General features: G+C 45.2%; 1 pseudogene; it reads right to left on the bottom strand.

Annotated features, from left to right (window-relative positions):
- Positions 1 to 864: 864 nt before the first annotated feature.
- Positions 865 to 24,883, bottom strand: LOC138666766 (acidic leucine-rich nuclear phosphoprotein 32 family member A-like; annotated as a pseudogene).
- Positions 24,884 to 25,553: the final 670 nt, after the last annotated feature.

Genomic DNA, 25,553 nt, shown 5'->3' with positions numbered 1-25,553 from the left:
GCATAATCTGTTTCATTTCATCACGATCAGATGTTAGCTTGTGTTGGCAACAATTCTTTTAAGGTAATCACTCATCTCATGTTCACCTTTTGAAATGTACGATAAAATATACATTATACAAGAGTGTGGATTTAATATATACTGAATATCGATATTTGCATTCCATCCTCTTAACAAATGCTTGTTATAATTATTTACCCAGGCATCCTTTGGCTGTCGTTTCATCATTAGCGCACTAGAACTGTTTAGGAAACTTATACAACACTTGTATTCCTAATGACTTAATTTGCATTGTGCAAGTAGTTGGGATATGCTTGCAGATGAAGCCTCAGGTTTATGCAGTAAATCCCAAAGGGGTTTAAGTCTCCTTTTTGCTTTTTCAAGGGACATGACAGATGGATCACTGTCTGAATCAGCTGCTTGTTCTTCACTGGTCTGTGCTGGAACAGGTCTCGTTATATAAGTATGTTCTACTGGTGGCTTTGGAAATCCAAATCTACAATGTTTTTTTTCCCTTTGTTACATGACTTTGAATGTGTTTTGCTATGAGTTTGTACTTCAGTTACAATTTTGTAAAGATCTGGGTCTGCATTAGGATCCGGTAGCTGACATGTTATGTATCTATCCACAAACTCACACACTTTTTTATCGGGATCTTTCTCAAATTCAAGTGCATCTTTACACCAAGCCAAAAGATGTATATGTGGAGATCCTCTAGCTTGGTATTCCACTCGATAAAAGTAGTCAATGACCTCTCCAATAGGCTGTGCGGGTGACAAGAGTAGATGTCTTAGTAGTGCTTCTACTCTTTTTTTTTTTTTTTTCAAAAATACGCATAGTTGTTACAGGGTTACTACGTAAAACTTAACATTTTGAGGCCCAGTCCATCTCAGAAAAATTAACTTGCTCATTTTGCTGCGCCTTTATTATTTGAATGACTTCTGACCATCTCATTTCTGTAGCACTAACTGTGCAGAAGAAAGTTGGAGTTCCCAACTGACGAAGCATAGCAAAAAGATCTCTCAAGGTTTTCTCCCAATAAGCTGGAGTGCCTCTCAATGGCTGCATAAATCTAGTTGCATCTTTATTCCTTATTAGTCTTTCAACTTCGTTCTTATCTTTCAGCATTTGAACTGTGATTTTACGTCCATCTCTGGTCACAGGTTTTCCTTTCCGGAGCTGAATGGACATACTGGATGTTGCTAAATGCATTTCAGTGACAAACTGTGCAAAGAAAATATAATTTGAATCGATAGAAAAATGATTGTCGACAGAAAGGAGACGTGCATTAAAGTACCTGCTCAGAGTCAAATTCCTAATTCTGTTCATTTGATCTAAGGTGTTAATACCAGTCGGGAACTGAACTGGAAAAGCCATAGCCTCTAGTTTTGGTACTCTGAAAAAACTCACTGGCTTTTTTTCCTTCCGATGGTGCAACACAAAAGATACCCTCACCAAATGCTATAAGCTCTTGGGCAATATCAGATGGCTGTAAACAACTATCAAAGTAGCAAGCGCCATTCTGTTCATTAGTTTCTTGATCCGAAGCATGCAAGTCCTCCTGATCAATGTATTCTTCTGAGGGTTCTGGGAGTTCGTTATTGGGTCTTGCGTCTTCATTTACTGTAATGTCATCCCAATTGTCTGTTTCCATTAAATCAATTGCTTGTTGAATATCATCTCTAATTTCAGATGTTTTCTATTATATCATCTTCATTTGTTAAGTCATGACATAGCTGATCAAAGTGACAGCTATCATGAATGATATCTATATTTTTGTATTCAGAATGTACTTCTTTCAGTTTTAAGCAGTGCAGTTAGTATTTTGCACATATTTAACGTTTGGAATTGGTAGTGTCCTTTGTAATATACTGTAAGTCGTCTTTTTAGCTTTACTTTTAACAACTGAGACTGACTAATGGGTCTCGGTAATGCATTGACTGTTGTCTCCACTTCTGATGGAACACACACAACAGAACCATGGATCGCTCTCTGTTGCCCTTTAGGGAGAGTGATTATTTTTGCAAATGGTATATATAGTGCTATTATGTGTCTTTCGAGTATGTTTAAGTCAACAAGTTCAGCTGGAATTGGCGCCAGTTCTAACTTATTAAAAACCGCAATTGGAGGAACATTTCCTGTCATTAGGTTTTCGTGGCAGCTGTGGCAAATCCACTCTGTCATCCTTTCAGGTACTGCACATAGTTCTACATGTTGACAGCCATCACTACAAACATGAACATATTTCCCTGTAAGACAATGTGATACCATGGCTGTGTTTTTTTTATATTTCTCACGTTTACACACTTTCACCTGTTTGGGGAACAGGGCTCTGTGACAGCTTGTGCAGATGTGAGTTGGTCCACTCTTTATTTCCATATGAAAGGCGTCAATGGCTTGTTGCATTATAGCACTAACTGTCATCAGAATTTGATTTAACTGCTTTGATTTGTTGTCGAATTAGTTGAAGTTTAGACTGCTTATAATTTTGTTGTATCCTGAAGGCACATTACATTTTATGAAACATTCTGAAATAAGTTTCATTTTTGTATTTTTCTACAAAACTTTGCTTCCTATTCTGTTTGTTTCGAAGGTCTGATGCATACTGTTGCATGTAGTTTTTCCATTTTGTTTGAAATTCAGGGTAATTGAGATAACGTTTCTTCATGTATGCTATCCGTTTAAATCTGTAGTCTGCATCGCAGGCATAACGTACATTTACATATGATTTTTTCCTCAGTCTGTAATCTGGATCATGAGCATAACGTACATTTACATATGATTTTTTTCCTCAGTCTGTAATCTGGATCATGGGCATAACGTACATTTACATATGATTTTTGGCTCAGTCTGTACTCTGGATCATGGGCATAATGTACATTTACATATGATTTTTTGCTCAGTCTGTACTCTGGATCATGGGCATAACGTACATTTACATATGATTTTTGCCTCAATTTGTACTCTGCATCGCTAGAATAATGCAGCTTGACATATAATTGTTGCGTCATCCTGTAGTGCGCATCACAGGAATATCGATCTGTAATAAATGCTTTTCATTTCATTCTAAAATGAGAACAATTTAAATACTTGTCTTTTTGGTTCTTTAACATGTTTGTCTTATTTTTATCATAATGAATATGTTTTCTCAATTTGATGACCTCTTTATGGTACATTTTCTTTTGTTTATTTGCTATTACTATTCTGCATCTTCTATTTTTGTTATGCTTTAGCATGTTTAATGTGTTTAAATTTGAAGTACCACATTCGTCGACTGGTGCATTCTTTTTGCTCACTGTAGATTGTATATTAGAAGCTAACTGTTTGCTTGCTGACTGTCCATTGTACAAATAAACATAACTGGCATAAACTCATAAATGTACGCATCAGGTGTTTGTAGCAATGCATGAAATAAAAGCAGTCTTTCAATCATGTCATTCAGATATTCAAAAGTCACCATTACGGGGCGTGGCCTGACTTCTGATGGTGCAGGTTGCATAGTGTGGGAGCTCCATTCCCAGGACTCATAAAGCGGCACACAGCAGTGCACAGACGGTGCTTTCTCCTCCAGAACTCCCCACTCCTGCTCCTTACCGTTCGGTGAGTGTATGGGGAAATCTAAAGCCGGCGCAGGGGACCCTTCCAGGCGCATTGTGGACTTCTTTGCAGCCACCCCTCAGCAGCCTCAGAGGCCCAAGATGGCGCCGCTTTCTCCTAGACCCTCCAGAGCTGCACGCCGAGGCTCTCAGTCTTCTGCCTCAAGCACAGCAGCGGCTGATCTCTCAGAGGCTCCAGTTACAGCAGCGCTGCTCAGAGACATGCTTGGTGACCTCCGTACCTCCCTGCAGGAGGATATGCGTTCCATGATGGCAGAGCTCAGGGGGGAGGTGGAGGAGCTGGGAGGCCGCACAGATCATCTTGAAAATAAAATGTCCGAACTGGTAGCTTATCACAATGATTTGTGGGAAGCTCATGATAACCTGCAGCTGCTTGTTACCAAAACTCATGCTAAAACCCTGGATTTGGAAGACAGATCCAGGAGAAATAATGTGAAACTAAGAGGCATTGCTGAATCAATTGGGGCTGATGATCTCAGAGCCTTTCTACAAGACTTTGTTATATCTGTTCTCCCACTTTATTCCAAAGATGACGTTGTGATTGACCGTATTCATCGGATCCCTAAACCCTCAGGCCTTGACCCTGCGGTACCCAGAGATGTACTAGCTCGCATCCATTTTTTTGTTATGAAGGAGGAATTTCTGCAAGCACTAAGATCGAAACCGTCGCTACCTGAACGATTTGCTACCATTGCAGTTTTCCCTGATCTGTCTCCAGGAACTCTAGCCCTCCGCAAGGCTTTTGCACCATACACCTCAATCCTGAGGGAAAAGGGTATATTATACCGCTGGGGTTTCCCCACCAAACTTTGCATTCGTAAAGACGGTTCATTTACCACATGCCTATCCTCGTCGCAAGCAGCCAAGACCCTGTCCCAATGGGGTTTTGACCCTCCTGTGCCCACTCCTGCCTCTGTTTCCACCAAACCTGGAGGATCTGGTCCCCGGAGACGCCGTATTACCCCTGACTGGAAGGTCGCCTGAAGTGTCTATTTTAACCATTTCCTGGCTGGAAGAATTTATTTTTCCCCGCTCAGTTCTAGTTCTCTTTTTCTTTTTTCTCTTCTTTTTTTTTGCTTGCTGAGTTTTTTTGCTGAGGCTGGTTCCTGGCAGGACTCCGCTCAGCATATTGCCCCATTGGTGAACTGTTTTCTATTTTCACCTCAGATTTCCCTGGATGTTCCCTTGTTTAAATGTTTGGATTTTGTATGTTTGTTTTTCCCCTCTCCCCCCTCCTTTCCCTCTTCCCCCCCCTCGTCGCAGATGGAGTTTGCGAGGTATCCCACGACATGTTTATGCTTTTTTTGTGGGTAATGGGTTTGCGAATCTTCTTCAGCAAATTGTGTAACATATTACAATGAGTGTTTCTTTATATTCTATTAATGTTAACGGCCTCAACTCCCCTGGTAAGAGATCGATTGTCTGGCGTCAGCTCGCTAAATCCAAACACGATATTATATGCTTACAGGAGACTCATTTACTAGAACGGGACAATATAAGAATGTATTCGAATCTATACCCCCACCAATTTTTTGCGAATGGGAAGACCAAAAAGGCTGGGGTGGCAATTTTTTTTACCAAGGCTAACTCTTTCCAGCTAATTAGTTCTACAGCTGACCCCGCAGGCAGATACATTATAATTTTAAGTTTAATCAACAATACCCCTTACACCATTGCCTCTGTGTATGGCCCAAATTTTGGTCAGGTTAAATTTCTAAATAATTTATTTCAAATCTTAGGTAATTATCAGCATGGTCATAAATTAGTTGCTGGAGACTTCAACATCCCAGTATCCAAGAATCTAGACTGTTCGTCGGCTGCTGTGGCTAGGGGTGATGCGGCCCAGCTGATTAGCTCCTACAATTTACACGATATTTGGAGATATCTCCATTGTAATGAGAGAGACTACACATTTTGGTCCCCTCGTCATGGTTCTTACAGTAGAATTGATTATATTTTAGTAGATGATGTCGCTCTCCCTCACTGCATGTCTGCAAATATAGGTAATATTACTTGGTCTGATCATGCTCCTGTGTCAGTCTCCCTAGAAGACCCTCTTGCAATCAGACCCCCTTCACACTGGCGCCTTAATGACCACCTTCTCTCTGAGCAAGCAAACTCTACACTAATTGAAAACTCTTTGCAGGAATTCTTTGCCTTTAATGACTCGGCGGATGTGCGTGAGGACTCCCTCTGGTTCGCTCACAAGGCAGTGGCTCGTGGCCTTTTCATTAAGATGGCTGCAGCAGCTAAACGCAAGTATAACCTAAACCTTCAATCTGCCTTGGCTGAAGTGGCCCGGCTGGAGTCTTGCCACAAAGCCTGCCCCTCCCCTCAATTATTTTCCAATCTTTCTGATGCACGCCTGCGCCTTCGCCAGCTCCTCCTCCATAGAGCAGAAAATTCGCTCAGGAAATCGAAAGCCAAATTCTACTCCATGGGTGACAGGGCAGGCGCCTTACTAGCTAAACGCGTTAAAAAAAAAGAAGCCCAAACCAAAATTGCTTATCTTCTTAAGTCAGAAGGTTCTCGGATTTACAACCCAATCCATATCGCTGAAGAATTTGCCTCATACTACTCCTCATTATATAACCTAGATTCTGACGTAAATACTCCTCAACCTTCTCAGGACTCAATTAACGCTTTTTTGAATAAAGCGAATCTCCCCACTGTTAATCCGGAGCAGTTGTCGCTCCTTAACGGCCCTATAGAAGTAACTGAAATCTCCCAAATAATCAAAGAGGCCAAAAAACGCTCTGCCCCGGGTCCAGATGGCTTTTCCTTCTCATACTACTCTCATTTTCTCACTATCCTCTCTCCTTTTCTCATTCGTTTATTTAACTACTGGCGCTCTATGGGTACTATTGAGAGAGAGGGTCTGGAGGCTTGTATTTCGACACTTCCTAAACCTGGGAAACCTATGACCTCTCCTGGCAATTTTCGTCCCATCGCCCTTCTAAATTGCGATGTAAAAATATATGCTAAGGTCTGGGCCAATAGGTTATTATCGGTGCTCCCATCCTTGGTTCACTCAGACCAGGTTGGGTTTGTCCCGGGTAGGCAAACTAGAGATGGTACGAGACGCTTGATCGACCTGCTGGATGTGGTGGAGAGGCGGAGCCTCCCCAGTGTGTTCCTATCTCTCGACGCGGAAAAGGCGTTCGATCGGGTGCACTGGGGCTATATAGCATCTACTTTGCACAAATTTGGTCTTACTGGCCAGATTTTTTCAGCTATTATGGCTTTGTATTCCAATCCTTGTGCCTCAGTTCGCTCAGCCGGTTTAAATCCCGTATATTTTCTATTTCAAATGGGACCCGGCAGGGTTGCCCCCTCTCCCCCATCATCTTTGCTTTAGTCATGGAGCCCCTGGCGGCTGCGGTGAGGCAATGCCCTGACATTAGGGGGGTAATGGTGGGAAGTCAGGAGCACAAAATTGGCCTCTACGCCGACGATGTGGTGTTGTCTTGCTCTGCTCCTCTACAGTCACTATCTGCAGTGTCTTCCATTCTTACCCAATTTACTGAAGCCTCCTATTATAAGCTAAATCTGTCCAAGTCCACAATTTTTCCCCTATTTATCTCTTCCTCTCTCCAACTTCAAATCCAAAATATTTACCCCTTTATATGGTCTCCGCTCGGATTCACTTATCTAGGTATTCAAATTACCCATATTAAAAACATTGTTCGCCTTAACTGTGATTCAACCCTCCACGAAAGTAAAAAAGAAATTGACCAGCTTGCCTGCTCTCATCTATCCTGGATGGCTAGGATACAAACGTCTAAGATGTTAATTCTCCCTAAACTTATATATCTTTTTAGATGCCTCCCCTTCGCTATCCCCTCTAAGTACCTCTCTGCTTTTCAAGCAATTATTGACCGTTTTAGTTGGAATAACAAGCCACATAGAATAAAACGCTCCCTAATGTCTCTCCCATATACCAGGGGAGGTCTTGGTGCCCCTAATATCCACCTTTACCACAAAGCTGCTCTCCTAGACCCCCTTAAGATTTGGTGGGAGGGGAACTCCTCCCTCCAGTGGTTCCATATTGAGTCGTGCTTTGCCCCTAGGGGTTCCCTCAAACTTTTGCTGGAGATCTGTTTGCTCCCGCCGCCCAGTCGGAGCTCCCCTCTTAAAACAATTTGCTCCGCCACTAAGGTTTGGACAGGTCTCTGCCCTACTTACCTCCATTTTATATTTGACTACGTCTCTATTCAAGCATTAGATTACGCAATAGATGGTTTGTCTCTCTCTGCCTGGGGGGACTGCGGAATACACCGAGTGAATGATCTCTATAATGAGTCGGGCCTAAGATCATTTGCGGACCTCACTGCTCGCTATAACTTGCCTCCTAGGGCTTTTTTTCAGTATTTCCAAATTCGTAGCCTCCTTAAACATTGTAACTCCTTCGGTGTGGCCGTGTCCCCCCTGGGTATGGAGACCCCAATCCACAGATTTTTCAGACCAAACACGTGGATTGATCATGGCATTTCCATCATTTATAAATCCCTCCTCTCCCATGATTTCTCTGAGAGACTCCCATTTATGTCCACTTGGGAGGGTGCCCTTGCATTCGAGGCTTCCCCGGAGGATTGGAGCATGGCTATGCTGCATCCTTCCAAATTCTCTTCGTGTCTTGGTCACCTCGAACAAAGCAAAAAAATTCAGCTCCTATGGTACTTCACTCCTGTTAAATTAGCAAAATTTTATCCCTCCTCTTCCCCATTATGCTGGAAAAATTGTGGTGTTTCTGGTTCGCTGGCTCATGTATGGTGGAGTTGCCCTAGTGTGCAAATATTTTGGCGTCAGGTTGAAGCGATTCTTTCAGAGGTGACCCATCTTCCTATCAACCTAACTGGCCCTCTAGCAGTATTGGGTATATCTCTCTTGGACTTCCCATCTTCCCTTCAACCCATTATTTCTAATATTCTTGTGGCGGCCCGACAATGTATTGCAAAGCACTGGAAATCTTCTAATATTCCCTCCAGACCTGAATTGATATCCAAAATTAATCTGCACTTTAGTTATGAGTCGATTACTGCGGACTGTCTTGCAAAAAAGAACAAGGTCCTTACGTGGTGGGACCTTTGGGTCTCCTCACCCTTTATTTCCTCGCCTGACCACCATCCCCCTTCTTCTGCCAGCTGACTCAATTGTTTGATATCATAGCTATGTATGCACCCATGTATTGTAATTTTTTTTTTTGTTTCATTCTTGATCGTGGATATTTACATTTATGTCTCCCTCTTCCCCTCCCCCTTTCTCCCCCCTTTTTCCTTTCCTTGTTGCATTTTAATTGTACTCCGTTTTCTCAATAAAAATTGAATGGTTAAAAAAAAAAAGTCACCATTACAGCAGTACCTGTGTCAGAGAACAAACCTTCAAGAGACCTACAGTGAGGATCGAAAAAACCAAAGTGGCCTAAACTATTGCAGAACACCGCAATAGTCAGACTGCTCATTGTGAGTAGTGCATATTTTATATCTGAAGACAGACACTGTAATCTTTCAGAAAGTTCCAAAAAGTCTGGCGCACCATCAGGTCCCCGCTTCCTTAACCCCTTTACCCCCAAAGGTGGTCTGCACGTTATGGACCGGGCCAATTTTAACAATTCTGACCACTGTCGCTTTATGAGGTTATAACTCTGGAACGCTTCAATGGATCCCGGTGATTCTGACATTGTTTTCTCGTGACATATTGTACTTCATGATAGTGGTAAAATTTATTTGATATTACCTGCGTTTATTTGTGAAAAAAACGGAAATTTGGCCATAAAACAGAGAAATATGTCACATAAAATAGTTAATAAATAACATTTCCCACATGTCTAATTTACATCAGCACAATTTTTTAACCAAATTTTTTTTTTCGTTAGGAAGTCATAAGGGTTAAAAGTTGACCAGTGATTTCTCATTTTTACAACAAAATTTGCAAAACCATTTTTTTTAGACCACTTCCCATTTGAAGTCACTTTGAGGGGTCTATATGGCTCAAAATACCCAAAAGTGACACTATTCTGAAAACTGCACCCCTCGAGGTACTCAAAACCACATTCAAGAAGTTTATTAACCCTTCAGGTGTTTCATAGGAGCAGAAGCAACGTGTAAGGAAAAAATGAACATTTATCTTTTTAGTCACAAAAATTGATATTACAGCAACAATTTTTTTTATTTTCCCAAAGGTGAAAGGAGAAAATGGACCACAAAAGATGTAGTCCAATTTGTCCTGAGTACGCCGATACCCCATATGTGGGGGGAAACCACTGTTTGGGCGCATGGTAGGGCTCAGAAGGAGAGGAGCGCCGTTTGACTTTTTCAAGCTAAAATTAGCTGGAACTGAGATTGGACGCCATGTCGTGTTTGGAGAGCCCCTGATGTGCCTAAACAGTGGAAACCCCCCACAAGTGACCCCATTTTGGAAACTAGACCCACTTAGGAACTTATATAAATGTGAGGTGAGCACTTTTTCCCCCCAAGTGCTTCACAGTAGTTTATAATGCCCGGGCGTGAAAATAAAAAATCCTATTTTTTCCCACAAAAATGATCTTTTAGTCCCCAATTTTTAATTTTCCCAAGGGTAACAGGAGAAATTGAACACCAAAAGTTGTCCAATTTGTCCTGAGTACGCTGATACCCCGCATGTGGGAAAAAATACTGTTTGGGCACACGTCGGGGATCGGAAGGGAAGTGGTGACGTTTTGGAAAGCAGACTTTGATGGAATGGTCTGCAGGCGTCCTGTTCCATTTGCAGAGCCCCTGATGTGCCTAAACAATAAAAAAAAAACCCACAAGTGACATTTTGTAAACTAGACCCCCAATGAACTTACATAGATGTGCCCCCTTTTTGGAACTAATCTGTTTCCTGTAAAGTAAATTGGTAGTGCATGGAGGTGTGGTTCAATTTGAAGCAATCCTTCATACACAGGCCAGGTTTTTCGGGCAGGTGTCGCATTGATAAATTGTGTCCTTGCGTATTCCCCTTTTGTAACACACTCGGCACCTTTTTTGCGACTTACCTCTTCCAGTTTGCGAGACCTCCCCTCGGGAAATGCTGACCTGGTACGATACGAGCACCTTTAGTTCCGGAATTACTGGGGCCCGTGCCTTCCCTCGTGCCAAATACCAGGGCCTTAACCACTACCTCCTGGAACTGAAGGTATGACGTATCGGTGTGGCGTGCACATCGTGACAGCAGGAAAGCATTGAGCATTGCCATTTGTACTATGAACACGGACAGCTTTTTGTACCACACCTTGGCCTTTCTCAAAGCAGTGTACCGTTGGAGGAGTTGATCAGAGAGATCAACACCCCCCCATGTTTTTGTTGTACCCCAGTACACAGTCAGGTTTGTTGACCTGTGTAGAGGTACCCCGTACAGTGCTGAGGGCACTGCCATCACCGTGTATGGTGGTCAAGAGAAGGATATCCCTCTTGTACTTGACCACCAGCAGTTGGTCGCTACATTGGGCTTTGCTGTCACCCCTTCTGAGCATCTGCCCAAGTAGCGTTTTCGGGAGGCCTCTCTGATTTTTGCGGACAGAGAGGGATTTGTAGAGTGGGATGCTGGAATAAAAGTTATTGGTGTAGAGGTGATAACCTTTATCTAGCAGTGGGTGCACCATATCCCACACAATTTTCCCACTCACTCCCAGGACGGGGATACTCAGGGGGTTCAATCCTGGTATCCTTCCCTTCATAAACTCTAAAGCTGTAGGTGTACCCTGAGGTACTCTCACACAGCTTGTAGAGTTTGATTCCGTATCTGGCCCTCTTGCTGGGCAGGTATTGACGAAATCTGAGCCGCCCCTTAAAATGAACCAAGGACTCATCCACGCAGATGTCCCTTTTGGGCACGTACACTTCACCAAACTTTTTGTTGAAGTGTTCGATGACCGGCCAAACTTTGAACAGACGGTCAAAGTTGGGGTCACCTCGTGGGGGACACTGTGCACTATTGGAATAATGCAGGAACTTATGGATGGCCTCAAAACGCGTCCGGACCATGACCATTCGGAACACTGGAGTGTTGCATAAAATATCTACACTCCAATATTGCCGAATTTCTGGCTTCTTCAGGAGCCCCATATGAAGCATCAGGCCCCAAAACTGCATCATTTCAACGGCGTCTACAGGAGACCAGTTAGAATATGATGAACCAGTGTTTTGCTCCAAAAATTGACGAGCATACAAATTAGTTTGCTCCACCATGAGGTTAACAAAATCCTCAGAGAAAAAGACTTTGAAAAAGTCTATTTCTGTGAGGCCGGAGGTGTCAAACCTGATTCATGATTCTGCCACAAAATCAGGAATCAGTGGCTCGTAATTTTCAGGGGGCGAGGTCCATACGAGGTCCGAAGAGGGGCGGCGCGCTGGTTCATCTAAAGGAGTGGGCCCTGCCTCATCTTCATGAATGATGGGCACTGCTTCTCTCCTGCAATGTCTGCGTGGCGGTTCCGCAGGGCCGGAGGAGGTAGATGAGGAGTGGGAAGAGGATGAGGAAGAATCAGAAAAATAAAGAAAAGTGGGATCCTCTCCCTCGCTATCAGTGTCGGAGGCAAGGAAAGAATATGCCTCCTCCGCTGAATAGCGCTGTTGGGACGAGCGGGACATTTTTTTTGAGTATGGTGCTTGGGTGTACTTTATTGGTAACTATGTGTACGTGTGGGGGGGATAGTGTTTGGTGCAAACTATTCTGAAAAAAAAAAAGCTAAAGGAAAAAAAAGCAAATGGGGAGAAAAAAATACCTGTGAAAGGAAAAGTCTAAAACAGCAGGCCCTAGCTCTGATAAGTGAACCGCGTCACTTATCAAAGTTCGGCGGCTGCTGGGTGTGCGAACGGGGATGTGAAAAAAAGGAAAAGGGAATGCACGGATTAGACGCGGCTGTGCCCTGTGATTGGCGCGATCGACGATCACATCGATCGCGCCAATCAGTAGCTGCAGCCAGGATCAGGGGCAGGGCAGAGGAAGCAGGGCACAAGGCGGAGCAGGTACTTATATGCAGGGCACAGCGCGGTAACACCGCCGCTGTGCCCTGCGATTGGCGCACTCGATGTGATCATCGATCGCGCCAATCGGGGGTTTGCACCGATGCCTGGCACCGGCTTAGGATCTAGTACATCGGTACTCGATCCTAGCCTGGGACCTCACTATTTCAGCCAATGAGAAAGGCTGTGATTGGCTGTTCACAATTGAACAGCCAATCACAGCGATCGGGAGGGGGGGTCGGCGCCATACATCAGGATGCCGAGGCCATCTTCCCTAAGGTAAGATGGCATCGGAATTTTAATGCGATCGCATTAAAGGGCATGACGTACTATTCCGTCCTTGGGAAGTAAGGCCCACCCCACATGGACGGAATAGTACGTCTAATGACAGAAAGGGGTTAAATATCCATACTGTGAGGGAAATTTAATAACACTGTATGTATGCATATTGTAAACAACAGTGTCTGGAAGCTCATCATGAGCTAAAAAGTCATGCACAAACTTGCCATCAGTAATTAGCTTTTGCTTTGTGCTTGTATACAACAAGTCACCCTCTTTCAAAATATAATCAAGATCATTACTTGATAACTTTGAGTTCTCATTAAGGGCAATGAGAAAAATTAGGGAATTACATGTGCACTGTTTGTTTCTGGAAAATTCTGTATACCTGTAATCGCTCTATGAGACGCTTGTACAGAAGTAACGCTTTTGACCTGTTCTTCTTGTAATTCAGCAGCATCACACACAATTTCTGACTGCTTCTTCTCTTCTATGCTATGACCAAGTGGCAGCTTACCAGACTTTTCACAAGCAGAAATATTGATTCTTTGCAAGCGTTTTTTTTTTAGCTTCAGATCGTTTCCCTTTGCGTGGCATTCTGTACAGTAATAATGATAATGCATCCCTTTAGCAACGTGTTTTCAGAAACAAAATGCTATCAAGTAACAGACATTAGGTTTACACTCTTCAATTATTGTGCAATCATTGTTCATTAGATCGGGGACATATTGTTCCATTTGTACATGGCCACAAACCTGGCACTGAACGATTTATCTCCAAAAGTTGTTAGTCATGCATAGACTGCAGGACAACACACGATTTTCAGTGAAAAATTATTCAGTGCCAGATTTGTGGCCATGTACAAATGGAACAATATGTACAAGATTTCACTGCAATCATAGCTCTGAATTAATAATTATTTAATCATTATAATGATAGCACAATTATTTAGGCATGTAAGCCCAGCCTACAGGTGGGTTTAGACACTATGATATTAGGCTATGTTCACACTTGTCGGATTACAAGTATACAAGTTCACAGTATAGAGCTCAGGACGGGAGATGCTCTCCTATGCAGCTCTGGTTACAGTTTATAGCTTAGGTCGGGAGTGCTCGCCTAAACAATACACATCTCTGGTTACAGAGTATATAGCTCAAGTTGCTCAGGTTGGGAATGCGCACCTACAGCATACAGCAGCTATCACAGGCGCACGAGTTCGTACTGACTGAGGACACTCCTGAATGCGCGCCTTCCACCTTCTAAGCCTGCCCTGATGCACCAATCAGCGTCAGGCCAATTGCAGCCTGGCAGCCAATCAAAGCATGGAGCTGAACAGCCAATGAGTAAGTGCAGCTCCCAGAGACTGACACTCCCACTACACAGAGGACCTTCGAAGTGCAAACTTGCGTCCTGGTCAGCCTCTTCTTCTTTAGAAGCTTCATCATCATCCTCCTCCTCCTCTTAGCCGCTAACGTCTTCTTCTACCTCATCTTCATAGTCCTCTTCCTCTCCCTCTTCACCCGTGGGAGCGTCCTCATCATAGTCTTTCTTCATCATCATCTTCCTCATCTAAAGCCTCCATATAGTCTTCTTCATCAGTCAGGCGCTTCTTTCTCATACCCATCTAAATACATGAGCTGGAGAAAGAGCTTGAAGACTTCTCTGTAATCAGAGGTTGGTGACTTTGCAGTTGAACAGATCTAAGCTCTTTTAGGGTCTCTAATTTTTCAGCAAATCTATTGTGCTCAGGTCCTTTATTCTGTTTGCACTTAGGTTAAGGTGTGTGAGGTTTTGACACTTTTCTGATAGCATTTCCAGCCCACCAGAGATGTTATCACTCAATTCCAACCTTTTCAATTTGATTAAGGGTACCGTCACACAGTGCAATTTTGATCGCTACGACGGCACGATTTGTGACGTTCGAGCGATATAGGTACGATATCGCAGTGTGTGACACGCTCCTGCGATCAGGGACCCCGCTGTGAATCGTACGTCGTAGCACATCGTTTGAAACTTTCTTTCGTCGTCTAGTGTCCCGCTGTGGCGGCATGATCGCATGGTGTAACAAAGGTGTGCACGATATTGTATACGATGTAAAGGGCGGAGGAACTGGCTACGTAGGAGCGCTAAATTCTCCACCTCCCGTGTGCTGATTGGTCGGTACAATACTGTGCGCTCATTCGACAAACAAAGGACTATTGTTCCCAGCTGATAAAACCGGAGCTGTCGAGCGCTCTATTCATTTCTCTCTGTAGCACGTGCTGGAAACAGAACTCCTAAATTCGCTGGATTCCCTGGACTTTTATAACTACTATAACTACAGACTTTTACCGCAAAAGGTATGTATAACGCTACAGCGTAGCAGATGTTGCGCTTCAACGGGGATAAACGCTGGAGCGTTGTCGATTGTTCCTTTATGGAGAGTAGGGTAGGCCAGAGAACCTCAGGTACACAGCTGTAGCGTGGCCCAATTATTTAATCCTTTTACAGATCGAGATGGTTGACTGCCCCATTTAATGCCAGTAGTAACATATATAGTTATTAGATCAATGGTCAAAACATTGTTTTGTAAGCACGTGTATTTATTGTACGTTTGTTTTCTTTTTAGGAACTATGCTCACTTCCGATGAGAGTTCTGTTGTTGCTGCTGCCCTGGTGTTTGAGGCAGCACGTCTCCAAGAGGAGAGACGTCCTAAACGAAAACGTCGCATGTGGACCCGGAGCTGGCTGCAGAAAAGATCCACATTGTCACACATGGGTCTCATAAGAGAGTTACGTGACAATAACCCTCATGATTTCCGAAACTACCTTCGGATGTCAGAGGAATCCTTCAAAATAATACTGTCTGCTGTTACGCCACTCATACAAAGGCGTGATACGCCGATGCGTGCAGCCGTACCCGTGGATGAAAGGTTGGCAGTGACACTGCGGTCCCTGGCAACAGGAAGGTCTCTTCAGGATTTGCAGTTTTCCGCAGCTGTTTCCAGACCTTTCCTGAGCGTTGTGATTCCGGAGACATGCGAGGCCATTGTGCACAGCTTAAGGCATTATATGGAGGTACTACTATATTTTTATGGCTGCTGTGTTATGTCGATATATTATACTAGCTATTTAACCCGTTCTACGCCCTAGTTGCGCGCATTTCTATTGGTATATGTTCTACATCCTATCATGTGCTGCTCCCATCCTGCGCCCCCATTCTGACATGTGCTGCTGTGATCCTGCGCCCCCATTCTGACATGTGCTGCTGTGATCCTGCGCCTCCATTCTGACCTGTGATGCAACCATTTTGCGGCTCCATTCTGATATGTACTGCTCCAACCCTGCGCCACCCTTCTTTTATTTGCTGCTCCCAACGTTATTTTATTGATTATATAATTTCGATATATTGTTTAGCACCCCCTCTCAGTCACCGAAGCCATCTGCTAAAAAAGGCTGCCTGCATACTCAGGGTTGTTGACTTTGTTATACTAATCCATACTGCGCCTCAATCACTCTAGGATGTCCACATGATAGTGTATGTGCACAACAATATATTTTACCTAATTTGTACATGTTTCCTTCTCATCTTGCAGTTTCCCAAGACGGCGGATGACTGGAAGAGGATTGCTTCCGATTTTGATGAGCTGTGGCAGTTTCCAAACTGCGGTGGTGCATTAGATGGAAAGCATGTGCGCATCACGCAACCAGCCAACTCTGGATCCTTTTTTTTCAACTACAAAGGATATTTCAGTGTGATCCTCATGGCCCTTGTCAATGCGAACTATGAGTTCGTCGATGTGGATGCTGGCATGAATGGTCGAGTCTCCGACGGTGGAGTTTTTGAACACACTTCATTTGGGGAAAGCTTGAGGAACAATCAACTGCTGTTGCCACTAAATGAAGACACAAAAGCAAACCTCAATTTTGTTTTCATCGCAGACGAAGCTTTCCCTCTTCATCCACATTTGATAAAGCCATTTGCACAGAGAACACTCACACCGGAGCGCAGAATCTTTAATTACCGGTTGTCGAGGGCCCGTCGTGTGGTTGAAAATGCCTTTGGGATTATGGCAAATCGGTTTAGAGTGTTCCACACAGCTATCAACTTGAAGCTGACGTCTATAGACTTTGTGGTTTTGGCATGCTGTGTGCTCCATAATTTCCTGAGAGTCATGATACGAGCTCCTATTCTCCTCCTTCGTTTATTGATGCAGTGGACGCAAGAACCGGAGATATTGTGCCCGGGGAATGGCGTACACAACCTGATAATTTAACAGCTCTTCAAGCACTTGGATCTGGCAGACAGGCAGACGATGCAAGGGACTGTCGCGAAAAATACTGTCAGTACTTTAATGGTTCTGGAGCTGTACCCTGGCAGGATCGCGCCGTATAAAAAAATATTTGTTTTTGCTTTGCTGTTTACTCAACAATATGTAGGTGATGCTTTCGTGTCCACAATTTAATATGGCGAGTAGGTCACTGTCTTTTGTGTAATAAAATTAAATTGTATTTATTACTCCCGTAATTCTTGGTTGTTCAGTTTAGATAAAGTGGGCAACTCATATGACGTCCTATTCCGTCAAGGTGTCCTGTGACTCGATAATCCCCATTGACGGGATAGTACGTTACAGCGATCGGTCTAGATTGCATTCCAAAGTCAAATGGCGACTTCCTTCGATTTCAAGCTCTGCCATGCATGCACCCAATCAATGGTTTACCCACACATAATCGTATTTTAAATCATATAAACCTCTCTAAATTACTTTAAATGATATGCCTATAAAATGGTGCTGTTAACCCTTATAGCTCGGTAAACATTACAGAAAGAATGCGAAGATTTTTTGTTTTTTTGTAACAATTTCTTGGTATTTAACTATTTAACAACAAAATATTACATAACCAAAAACAAAAAAAAAATTATCTCCTTCCACGGCCCAACAGGTGTCGCAGCGTCACGCCCTGCTGCTCTACTTGAGCCTGGAGGAGCGCTGCTGTCTGCTGCAGGAGCGCTGCTGTCTGCTGCAGGAGCGCTGCTGTCTGCTGCAGGAGCGCTGCTGTCTGCTGCAGGAGCGCTGCTGTCCGCTCCAGGCGCAATTGTCTCGCCATGAGCTCTCTCACGGTGGGCGGTTCTGTGGATAGAAGAGGTTGGAGAACTAACGTTGATTCCGCTGAAAATACATCTCGACCTCTGGGTCAGGACCAAATTTAGGGTGTTGTAACTTTCAATTTGGTCTGGCACCACAGGGCGATGTTTATTTTATTAAATTTTACAGTTTGAGTTGTCTTTTGTGACATCCCGCAGATAACCACTCGTATTTTCTTGATACTTACGGAGAAGGGACGCCGGTTCCTCATTGCCAGAACCAGAGCTGCTAATTTCCCATCCCAGAGATCTGGCCACTGCTGCAGCACCGAAAAGGAAATAATAACAGATCTGGTTAACTATGGAACACGCCGTTGGGAAGCGCTCGCTGTTTTGGTCACTTACGTATGTTAGCTTCTGGGGAGAATGCCGACGACCCGGGGGAGGAAGAGGAGTGGCGGAAGGGAGGTGTTGAGGGTGGTGTAGGGGTGCGAGGCCGTCTGCTCTGTAATGATGGTGGAGGCGTGGTAGGCCGCTGGGTCATTACTGCGTCTGTAATGTATTCAAATATTTCCGCAACCCTCTTATGACACGTATGCAGGTACCAAAAAATTGCAATCAATGATTGTTAACTTGCGTGACGTCCCGGGCTCTGGGCTCCCACTGGTGGCGGAAGTTGTTGGACTGCTGGCTATGGCTGCTATATGTTGCCGCCGCTGTCTCTCTACACATAAAGTAAACAAACGCAATCTTTAAAAACACATGTAGAGTGCTGCAGATCAAAGCTAACAATATACTGAAACTGAAAATTTATATCACACTTCACAGGGGTGCGAGGGTGCATGGTCGCAACAGATGGTGGAGGTGTGGTAGGCCGCCTGGTCATTACTGCGCCGGTAATGTCTTCAAATATTTCAGCTACCCTGTTATGTCCCGTATGATGTTAAAAAAAATGCAATCAATGATTGTGAACTTACGTGATGTCCCGGACTGTGGGCTCCCACTGGTGTCTGAAGATGGGGTACTGGTGGCAATGGCGGGTCTCACTTGCCGCCGCTGTCTCTCTACACCTAAAGTAAAGAATCACAATGTTTACACAAAAATGTTGAGTGCTGCAGATCAAAGCTAACAATATACTGAAACATAAAATGGAGATCACACTTTACAGGGGTGCGATACTCTGACATGTCTGTGGGCTCTGGTGTTCAATGGTCTGCCTGTCTTTGGAAAACGTATTATTTCATCAGTAGGCCAACCTCCTCCGATAATATTTGTGGTAAATTGAGAAACTATAAATTACGGACATCTTAATAATTACAAGATGGTGGTTGAGATTAGGGAACCCGACAAGGTTTCTCACGGGCAACGCATATTCTGCTTGTAAAATAACTAAATTTTACAAAAACGGGGCATGTTTTTAAATTCAATTGAGGTCACATTGGCAACCATGAGCGCAAGCCTCCCTCCAAATCCCCCCCTCCTGACAGCGTGCATCTCCCAATCCCCCCATACTAGTACTTGCCTCGCCTGGCCTCCGCACGCAACTCATCAAAAATTTGTGGCGTTTTGTAGCGGAGGTCAGCCCACTTTTTCCGCAGCTGAAGCTGACTGCGGCGGACGCCAAACCTCCTCTTCATCATTCTGCTAATGCGGCCAAGCACTTCCCGCTTGTGGATGTTTGGGTGGGCAGGGTGACTCTCCAGACCCTCATAATCCAGGGCATCCATCTTGGTAACAAAAAAAAGGAGCTCTGGCTGCCCCAGAGGAGCAGAACGCAATCTCGCCGCCATTTTAGATTGAATGACCCTGAACGGCAACGCCCAGAGGAGGAGCTTGACTCCGCCGTCCTGCCGCGCGATCGGCATCGCAATAGCGTTGCCGTTTATGGACAGCGTCACATTTGTGACGGCTGAGCGTTACGGAAGGAACGCACATAGTAAATGCCGTTCGAAGGATCGTTATATAACGCCGGAGCGGCACGTAATGTACGCTCGTGGTCTATGACGGCGTGATGACGTTACAGCGTTCCGGCGTGCCTGCGCTAGCTTGTTTTGGTTCCCTGACATCCTGATAATGGCTGCCAGTCGCCGTGATCCTCATTGATTGGAACAATGGATCGGATGCAGTACGAAACAACAGGGCTGGTGCTGCACCGCAACCAGCACAAGGAGGAAGTTGTCCGTGTGGTGTCTGAGGGCCTCAGGAAGCGGTTTGGGATAACTCGCAGCAAGGCCCAGATTGTTAAAAAATGGGGCGATCTCAAGTCCAAAAGCCCCGAGCGCCTGCAGGAGCTTCGCCAGGAGATTCGCAGAGGTCAGTACGAAGGTACCCAAAAGTATGTGGCACAGCTATGGGGCAGTTTGAACGTTGCAGAGCCACTATGTGGCACAGCTATGGGGCAGTTTGAAAGTTGCAGAGCCACTATGTGGCACAGCTATGGGGCAGTTTGAAAGTTGCAGAGCCACTATGTGGCACAGCTATGGGGCAGTTTGAACGTTGCAGAGCCACTATGTGCCACAGCTTTGGGGCAGTTTGATCGTTGCAGAGCCACTATGTGGCACAGCTATGAGGCAGTTTTAACGTTGCAGAGCCACTATATGCCACAGCTTTGGGGAAGTTTAAACGTTGCAGAGCCACTATGTGCCACAGCTATGGGGCAGTATGAACGGTGAAAAGTACTATGTGGCACAGCTAACTGCTGACCGAACTTTTTTTTTTCCTTCACAGAGGCAAAGAGACAGCGCCGCCGCCACGAAGCATCCCGCACAGCCTCTTCTGGATCTGTGCCCTCTGGGTCAACTGTCCCAGTGCCCTCCGGGTCAACGACAACTGATCCTAGTATGTTCCCACAATAATGTGATTTGGATTTGGTTGCAGGTCCCCCCTCCCCCGGCAGCCAGTGTTGCCATATATGCTAACAGACCTTTTTTTTTATTTTTTATTTTTTTTTTCCTTCCTTCACAGAGGCAAAGAGACAGCGCCGCCGCCACGAGGCATCCCGCACAGCCTCTTCTGGATCTGTGCCCTCCGGGTCAACTGTCCCAGTGCCCTCCGGGTCAACTGTCCCAGTGCCCTCCGGGTCAACTGTCCCAGTGCCCTCCGGGTCAACTGTCCCAGTGCCCTCCGGGTCAACGACAACTGATCCTAGTAGGTTCCCACAATAATGTGATTTGGATTTAGTTGCAGGTCCCCCCTCCCCCGGCAGCCAGTGTTGCCATATATGCTAACACACCTTTTTTTTTATTTTTTATTTTTTTTCCTTCACAGAGGCAAAGACACAGCGCCGCCGCCACGAGGCATCACGCACAGCCTCTTCTGGATCTGTGCCCTCCGGGTCAACTGTCCCAGTGCCCTCCGGGTCAACTGTCCCAGTGCCCTCCGGGTCAACGACAACTGATCCTAGTAGGTTCCCACAATAATGTGATTTGGATTTGGTTGCAGGTCCCCCCTCCCCCGGCAGCCAGTGTTGCCATATATGCTAACAGACCTTTATTTTTATTTTATATATTTTTTTTTTTCCTTCAGAGGCAAAAACACAGCGCCGCCGCCACGAGGCATCACACACCGCCTCTGATGTCCCAGAGCCCTCCGGGTCAACTCCTCCAGATCATAGTAGGTTCCCACAATAATGTGATTTGGATTTGGTTGCAGGTCCCCTTCCCCCCCCCTCCCCCGCCAGCCAGTGTTGCCATATATGCTGACATACCTTTTTTTTTAACCTTCACAGAGGCAAAGAAACAGCGCCGCCGCCGACAGCACGAGGCATTCGACACGGACTCTGATCCCGAAGTGCCCTCCGTGCCTCAACATCCTAGTAGGTTCCCACAATAAAGTGATTTTGATTTGGTTGCAGGCCCCCTCTTTCACTCCCAACACCAGCCCCCCCCCCCCCCCGCAGTCAGTATTGCCATATATGCTGACAGTTTTGTTTTTTTCCTTCACAGAAGCAAAGACACATCGGGAGACTACTGTGTTATTAATGTTATGTTTGTTGACCCACAGCTGACGTCGGTGTGAACAAGGAGGATCTGGAAGCCGGTATAGAAAGGCTTATCCACACTATGGCGCGGATTCAGGAGCAGCAGAATGTGGCAATGGGGGAGCTGCAGAAGCTTCGGGACATGTGCCAACAGTTGTCGGCGGGGCCAAAATAGAAACCAAGTGTCTGAACATTTTTTGTTGTGTGTTGTACAGCTAAAAAAAGTTTTTTAATTTAACAATATATATATCCCACCAATCAAGCTGTTGAGAGTGAAGTTAAATGAAAAGTTTTTATTATTAACCAATTCTTAACAACATTACAATTTAAAAATCCGTAAGAAAACAAAAAAAATAAAATCACAAATCGTGATACACCGAATCTTCGTTCCGAACATGAAGGTGCCTGATGGGCGAAGAAATGTGAGACGGCATTGTCGGGTATGAGTTTTGGTGTGACGGCCCAAAGTGGGACACGGGGAAATTGGGCCGTACTGGAGTTTGTGGCCAATAGGGTGGACAATATGCGGACTCTGGCCGCTCGATTGGACGGGAAGAAACCAACCGTGTGTTCTCATCCAAACTGCCATCCAATCCCTTACTAACAGCCTCAAAAATAAGACGCTCGGTTAAAGTTCGCTGCCTTGCTTCCATTGTAGAAAGTTTATCAGCGATGTACAGTCCAAAACCCTTCAAAGCAGGGCTGGTTTTGCGCGTCAACACCTTTTTGGCCATGCTCAACAGTTCATGGGAGACGTCCGAGGTGGCTTTCCGCTTCCTTGAACCCTGCCTCCATTGACTCCGTGCAGGTGCAGCCTCCACTATTTCACTTGTGGAGCAGTCCTGTGCATTGTCCTGTGCACTGTCCTGTCCACTGTCCTGTGCACTCTCCTCCTAGGGAGAAAATAAAAAAGGAAATTATTAAAAACAAAAAAGAAACGAGGTACACCAGCCTAACCGCATAAAAAATATATATTCGTATACATGTGAAAAGTTGCTATATATACATGGTATGGGTTAAGAATGTCGCCATGTAATACTTTTCTGCGACAGGGTTATGGTCTGTACAGAAAAATGATAACACTTCGAATTCATGGTATAATCAGATGGAGACAAAGCTGAAAAATAATATCGAATTATAGGCCACATTGGTGAAACAGTGCTGCAATGATGTACTTACTGGGTGCCCTTGTGACTCCAGCTCAACGTGGTTCTGAGGTACTGTTGGTTCCACGGGTGCCAACAACCGCAAACACGTTGATGACCGTGGCACCTCTTGGTCCCGAAGAAAATTCAGGTAATCAAAATACCATAGCTTCGGGACATAAACCTCTTCTGTTGAAGACCCAGACTTGGAAATGTGAAGGACCTTATTGAGCTCCCTCCTCCAGACCGTGCGCAGCGCCTGAATTTTCTTCTTTACTACAGTTTCTGTGGCTTGCTCTTCCGGTGCATGGAGATTGTATAATTCGATCAGCTTGGAATATCCGGCCTTACGCTTTTCCCTGTTAGAATACTCAGGCGATTTTATTTTCCAAAGGCATGGGAAAGACTGGTAGATCTCCAGGAACTCGCGTATAAATTCTACACGATTTGACATCTGTAAAAATAAAAACAAATAAAGTTAGGCGTTTGACAAATAGTACATTAAAACAGCTACAGTGAAAGGTGGACAAAACATTAAAAAAAAAAACGTCACAGAGGTGCAAACGCCACTTTGAGAAACAGCATTCATTTTCCCATATGCCACGCCCTATGCCACCACCCGCTTCACTACAGCAGTCACACAAAGCACTCATGCCGACCATACATTGTTCCATCTACCACGCCCTAGGCCACCATAACCCAAAACAGCGAACCACCACATACATACAAGCAGCCGCACAAAGTGCTCTTGCTGACCCCACATTGTTCCATTTGCCATGCTCTAGCCCACCATAACCCACAACAGCGAACCACCACATACATACAAGCAGCCGCACAAAGCGCTCATGCTGACATTGTTCCATCTGCCACGCCCTAGGCCACCATAACCCACAACAGCGTACCACCCGCTTCACTACAGCAGTTGCACAAAGCACTCATGCCGAACATACATTGTTCCACCTGCCACGCCCTAGGCCACCATAACCCAAAACAGCGAACCACCACATACATACAAGCAGCCGCACAAAGCGCTCATGCTGACCCCACATTGTTCCATTTGCCATGCTCTAGCCCACCAGTCACAACAGCGTACCACGAAGTGCTCCTGCCGACCATACAGCGTACCATCTGCCACGCTGTAGCCCTCCAGTCACAACAGCGTACCATCCGCTACGCCTCAGCGGCGGAACGAAGCACTCATGCCGACCATACAGCGTTACATCCACCACGCCCAAGCGGTTTACATACCTCGAAGCTGCGGTGCAAAGCGTGGTATATTCTGCGAAGTACAAAAATCCGATGTCCAGGTCCACCAAGTGTCCAAGTACGAAGTGAAGAAAGGAAATTTTGAAAGCAGTGAGGTGGCATTGGGAACAATAGCGCTCAGGTGACAAATTTTCCAACCAATTGTGTGCACAGAACCTTTGGCCTATCAGCACACTAGCTAGCAGCACAACACGCCCCTAGTGAACAACGTCACGCATAGATTATGCAAAATTTGCTCTGAATCGTCTTGTGTGACACGACCGTACGACTGTCCCATACGACTTCTACATCGCAAATACGTCATGAAATTATCGCCACAAATCGTGCCGTCGTAGCGATCAAAATTGCACTGTGTGACGGTACCCTAACTTTGGTAAATTTGCGACAGAGCTGAGGTAGATATTGATTGTGCGCAGAAATTCCAGTTCTTACAACTCGTCAGTCAAGCCCTCTATTTTTCCATCTTTTGTCCGTCAATTATCGAGAACGAGCCCTTTAACATCTGCCGGGGTCTGATTCCGCAGCTGCAGGTGACTCCTCTTCTTCATGGTGAAGTAGGCTAAGGTGAAGAAAAACATGATGGTAAAATTTTGTATGTGAAAGTATGAAACAAAGATGGTGCTGATTGCCCTGCCGCTCCCAGTTTGTCTCCAACCTCTTACATTGCCCCTGAGGGATGGACATGTTGTGTGTGTAGGAACCAGAATTTAGTTTGGGTGGAGACCTGTCGTGTATGTGGTGTCCCCTGTTCACACATAGGAACCATTAAACCTCCTACTCCTAAACCAGGATTACATGCTTTGTTATTGCCCCACCATCCATTTCCATAATGTGCCCCTCCTGACCAGTGCCTCAAGTGTTACACCCTGTAAATCTTGGAGATGCTCCCAATGAACATAGTGCCATCCAGTGCAGGCATGAACGCCCCCTCAGGACCTGCCCTCCAGCTCCTTCCCTGACACAATACAAATAGATGGAACAGTGATATGTCAGCCTTTTGCTGCCATCTGAGACAAACTAGGACAATTAGTCAGGGTGGGCAGCACACCTTAACCCCTGCTGCTCGCCTGCTGTGCTTGCCCAGATTGCTACCATCAGACTTTACACCCCAGTCTAGGGGACCTGGTACTGTAGAGCCCCAGGAGTGTGTGTGGCATCTCTGGGTTCCTAGTGAAATGCTGGCCATGATGATTAGAATGCCAGACCCTGACATATTTC

The sequence above is a fragment of the Ranitomeya imitator genome, chromosome 2, assembly GCF_032444005.1.
Source record: "Ranitomeya imitator isolate aRanImi1 chromosome 2, aRanImi1.pri, whole genome shotgun sequence".
Taxonomy (NCBI): domain Eukaryota; kingdom Metazoa; phylum Chordata; class Amphibia; order Anura; family Dendrobatidae; genus Ranitomeya; species Ranitomeya imitator.
The sequence above is the reverse complement of the archived record's forward strand: the minus strand, read 5'-3'. Positions and strand labels throughout refer to the sequence as shown.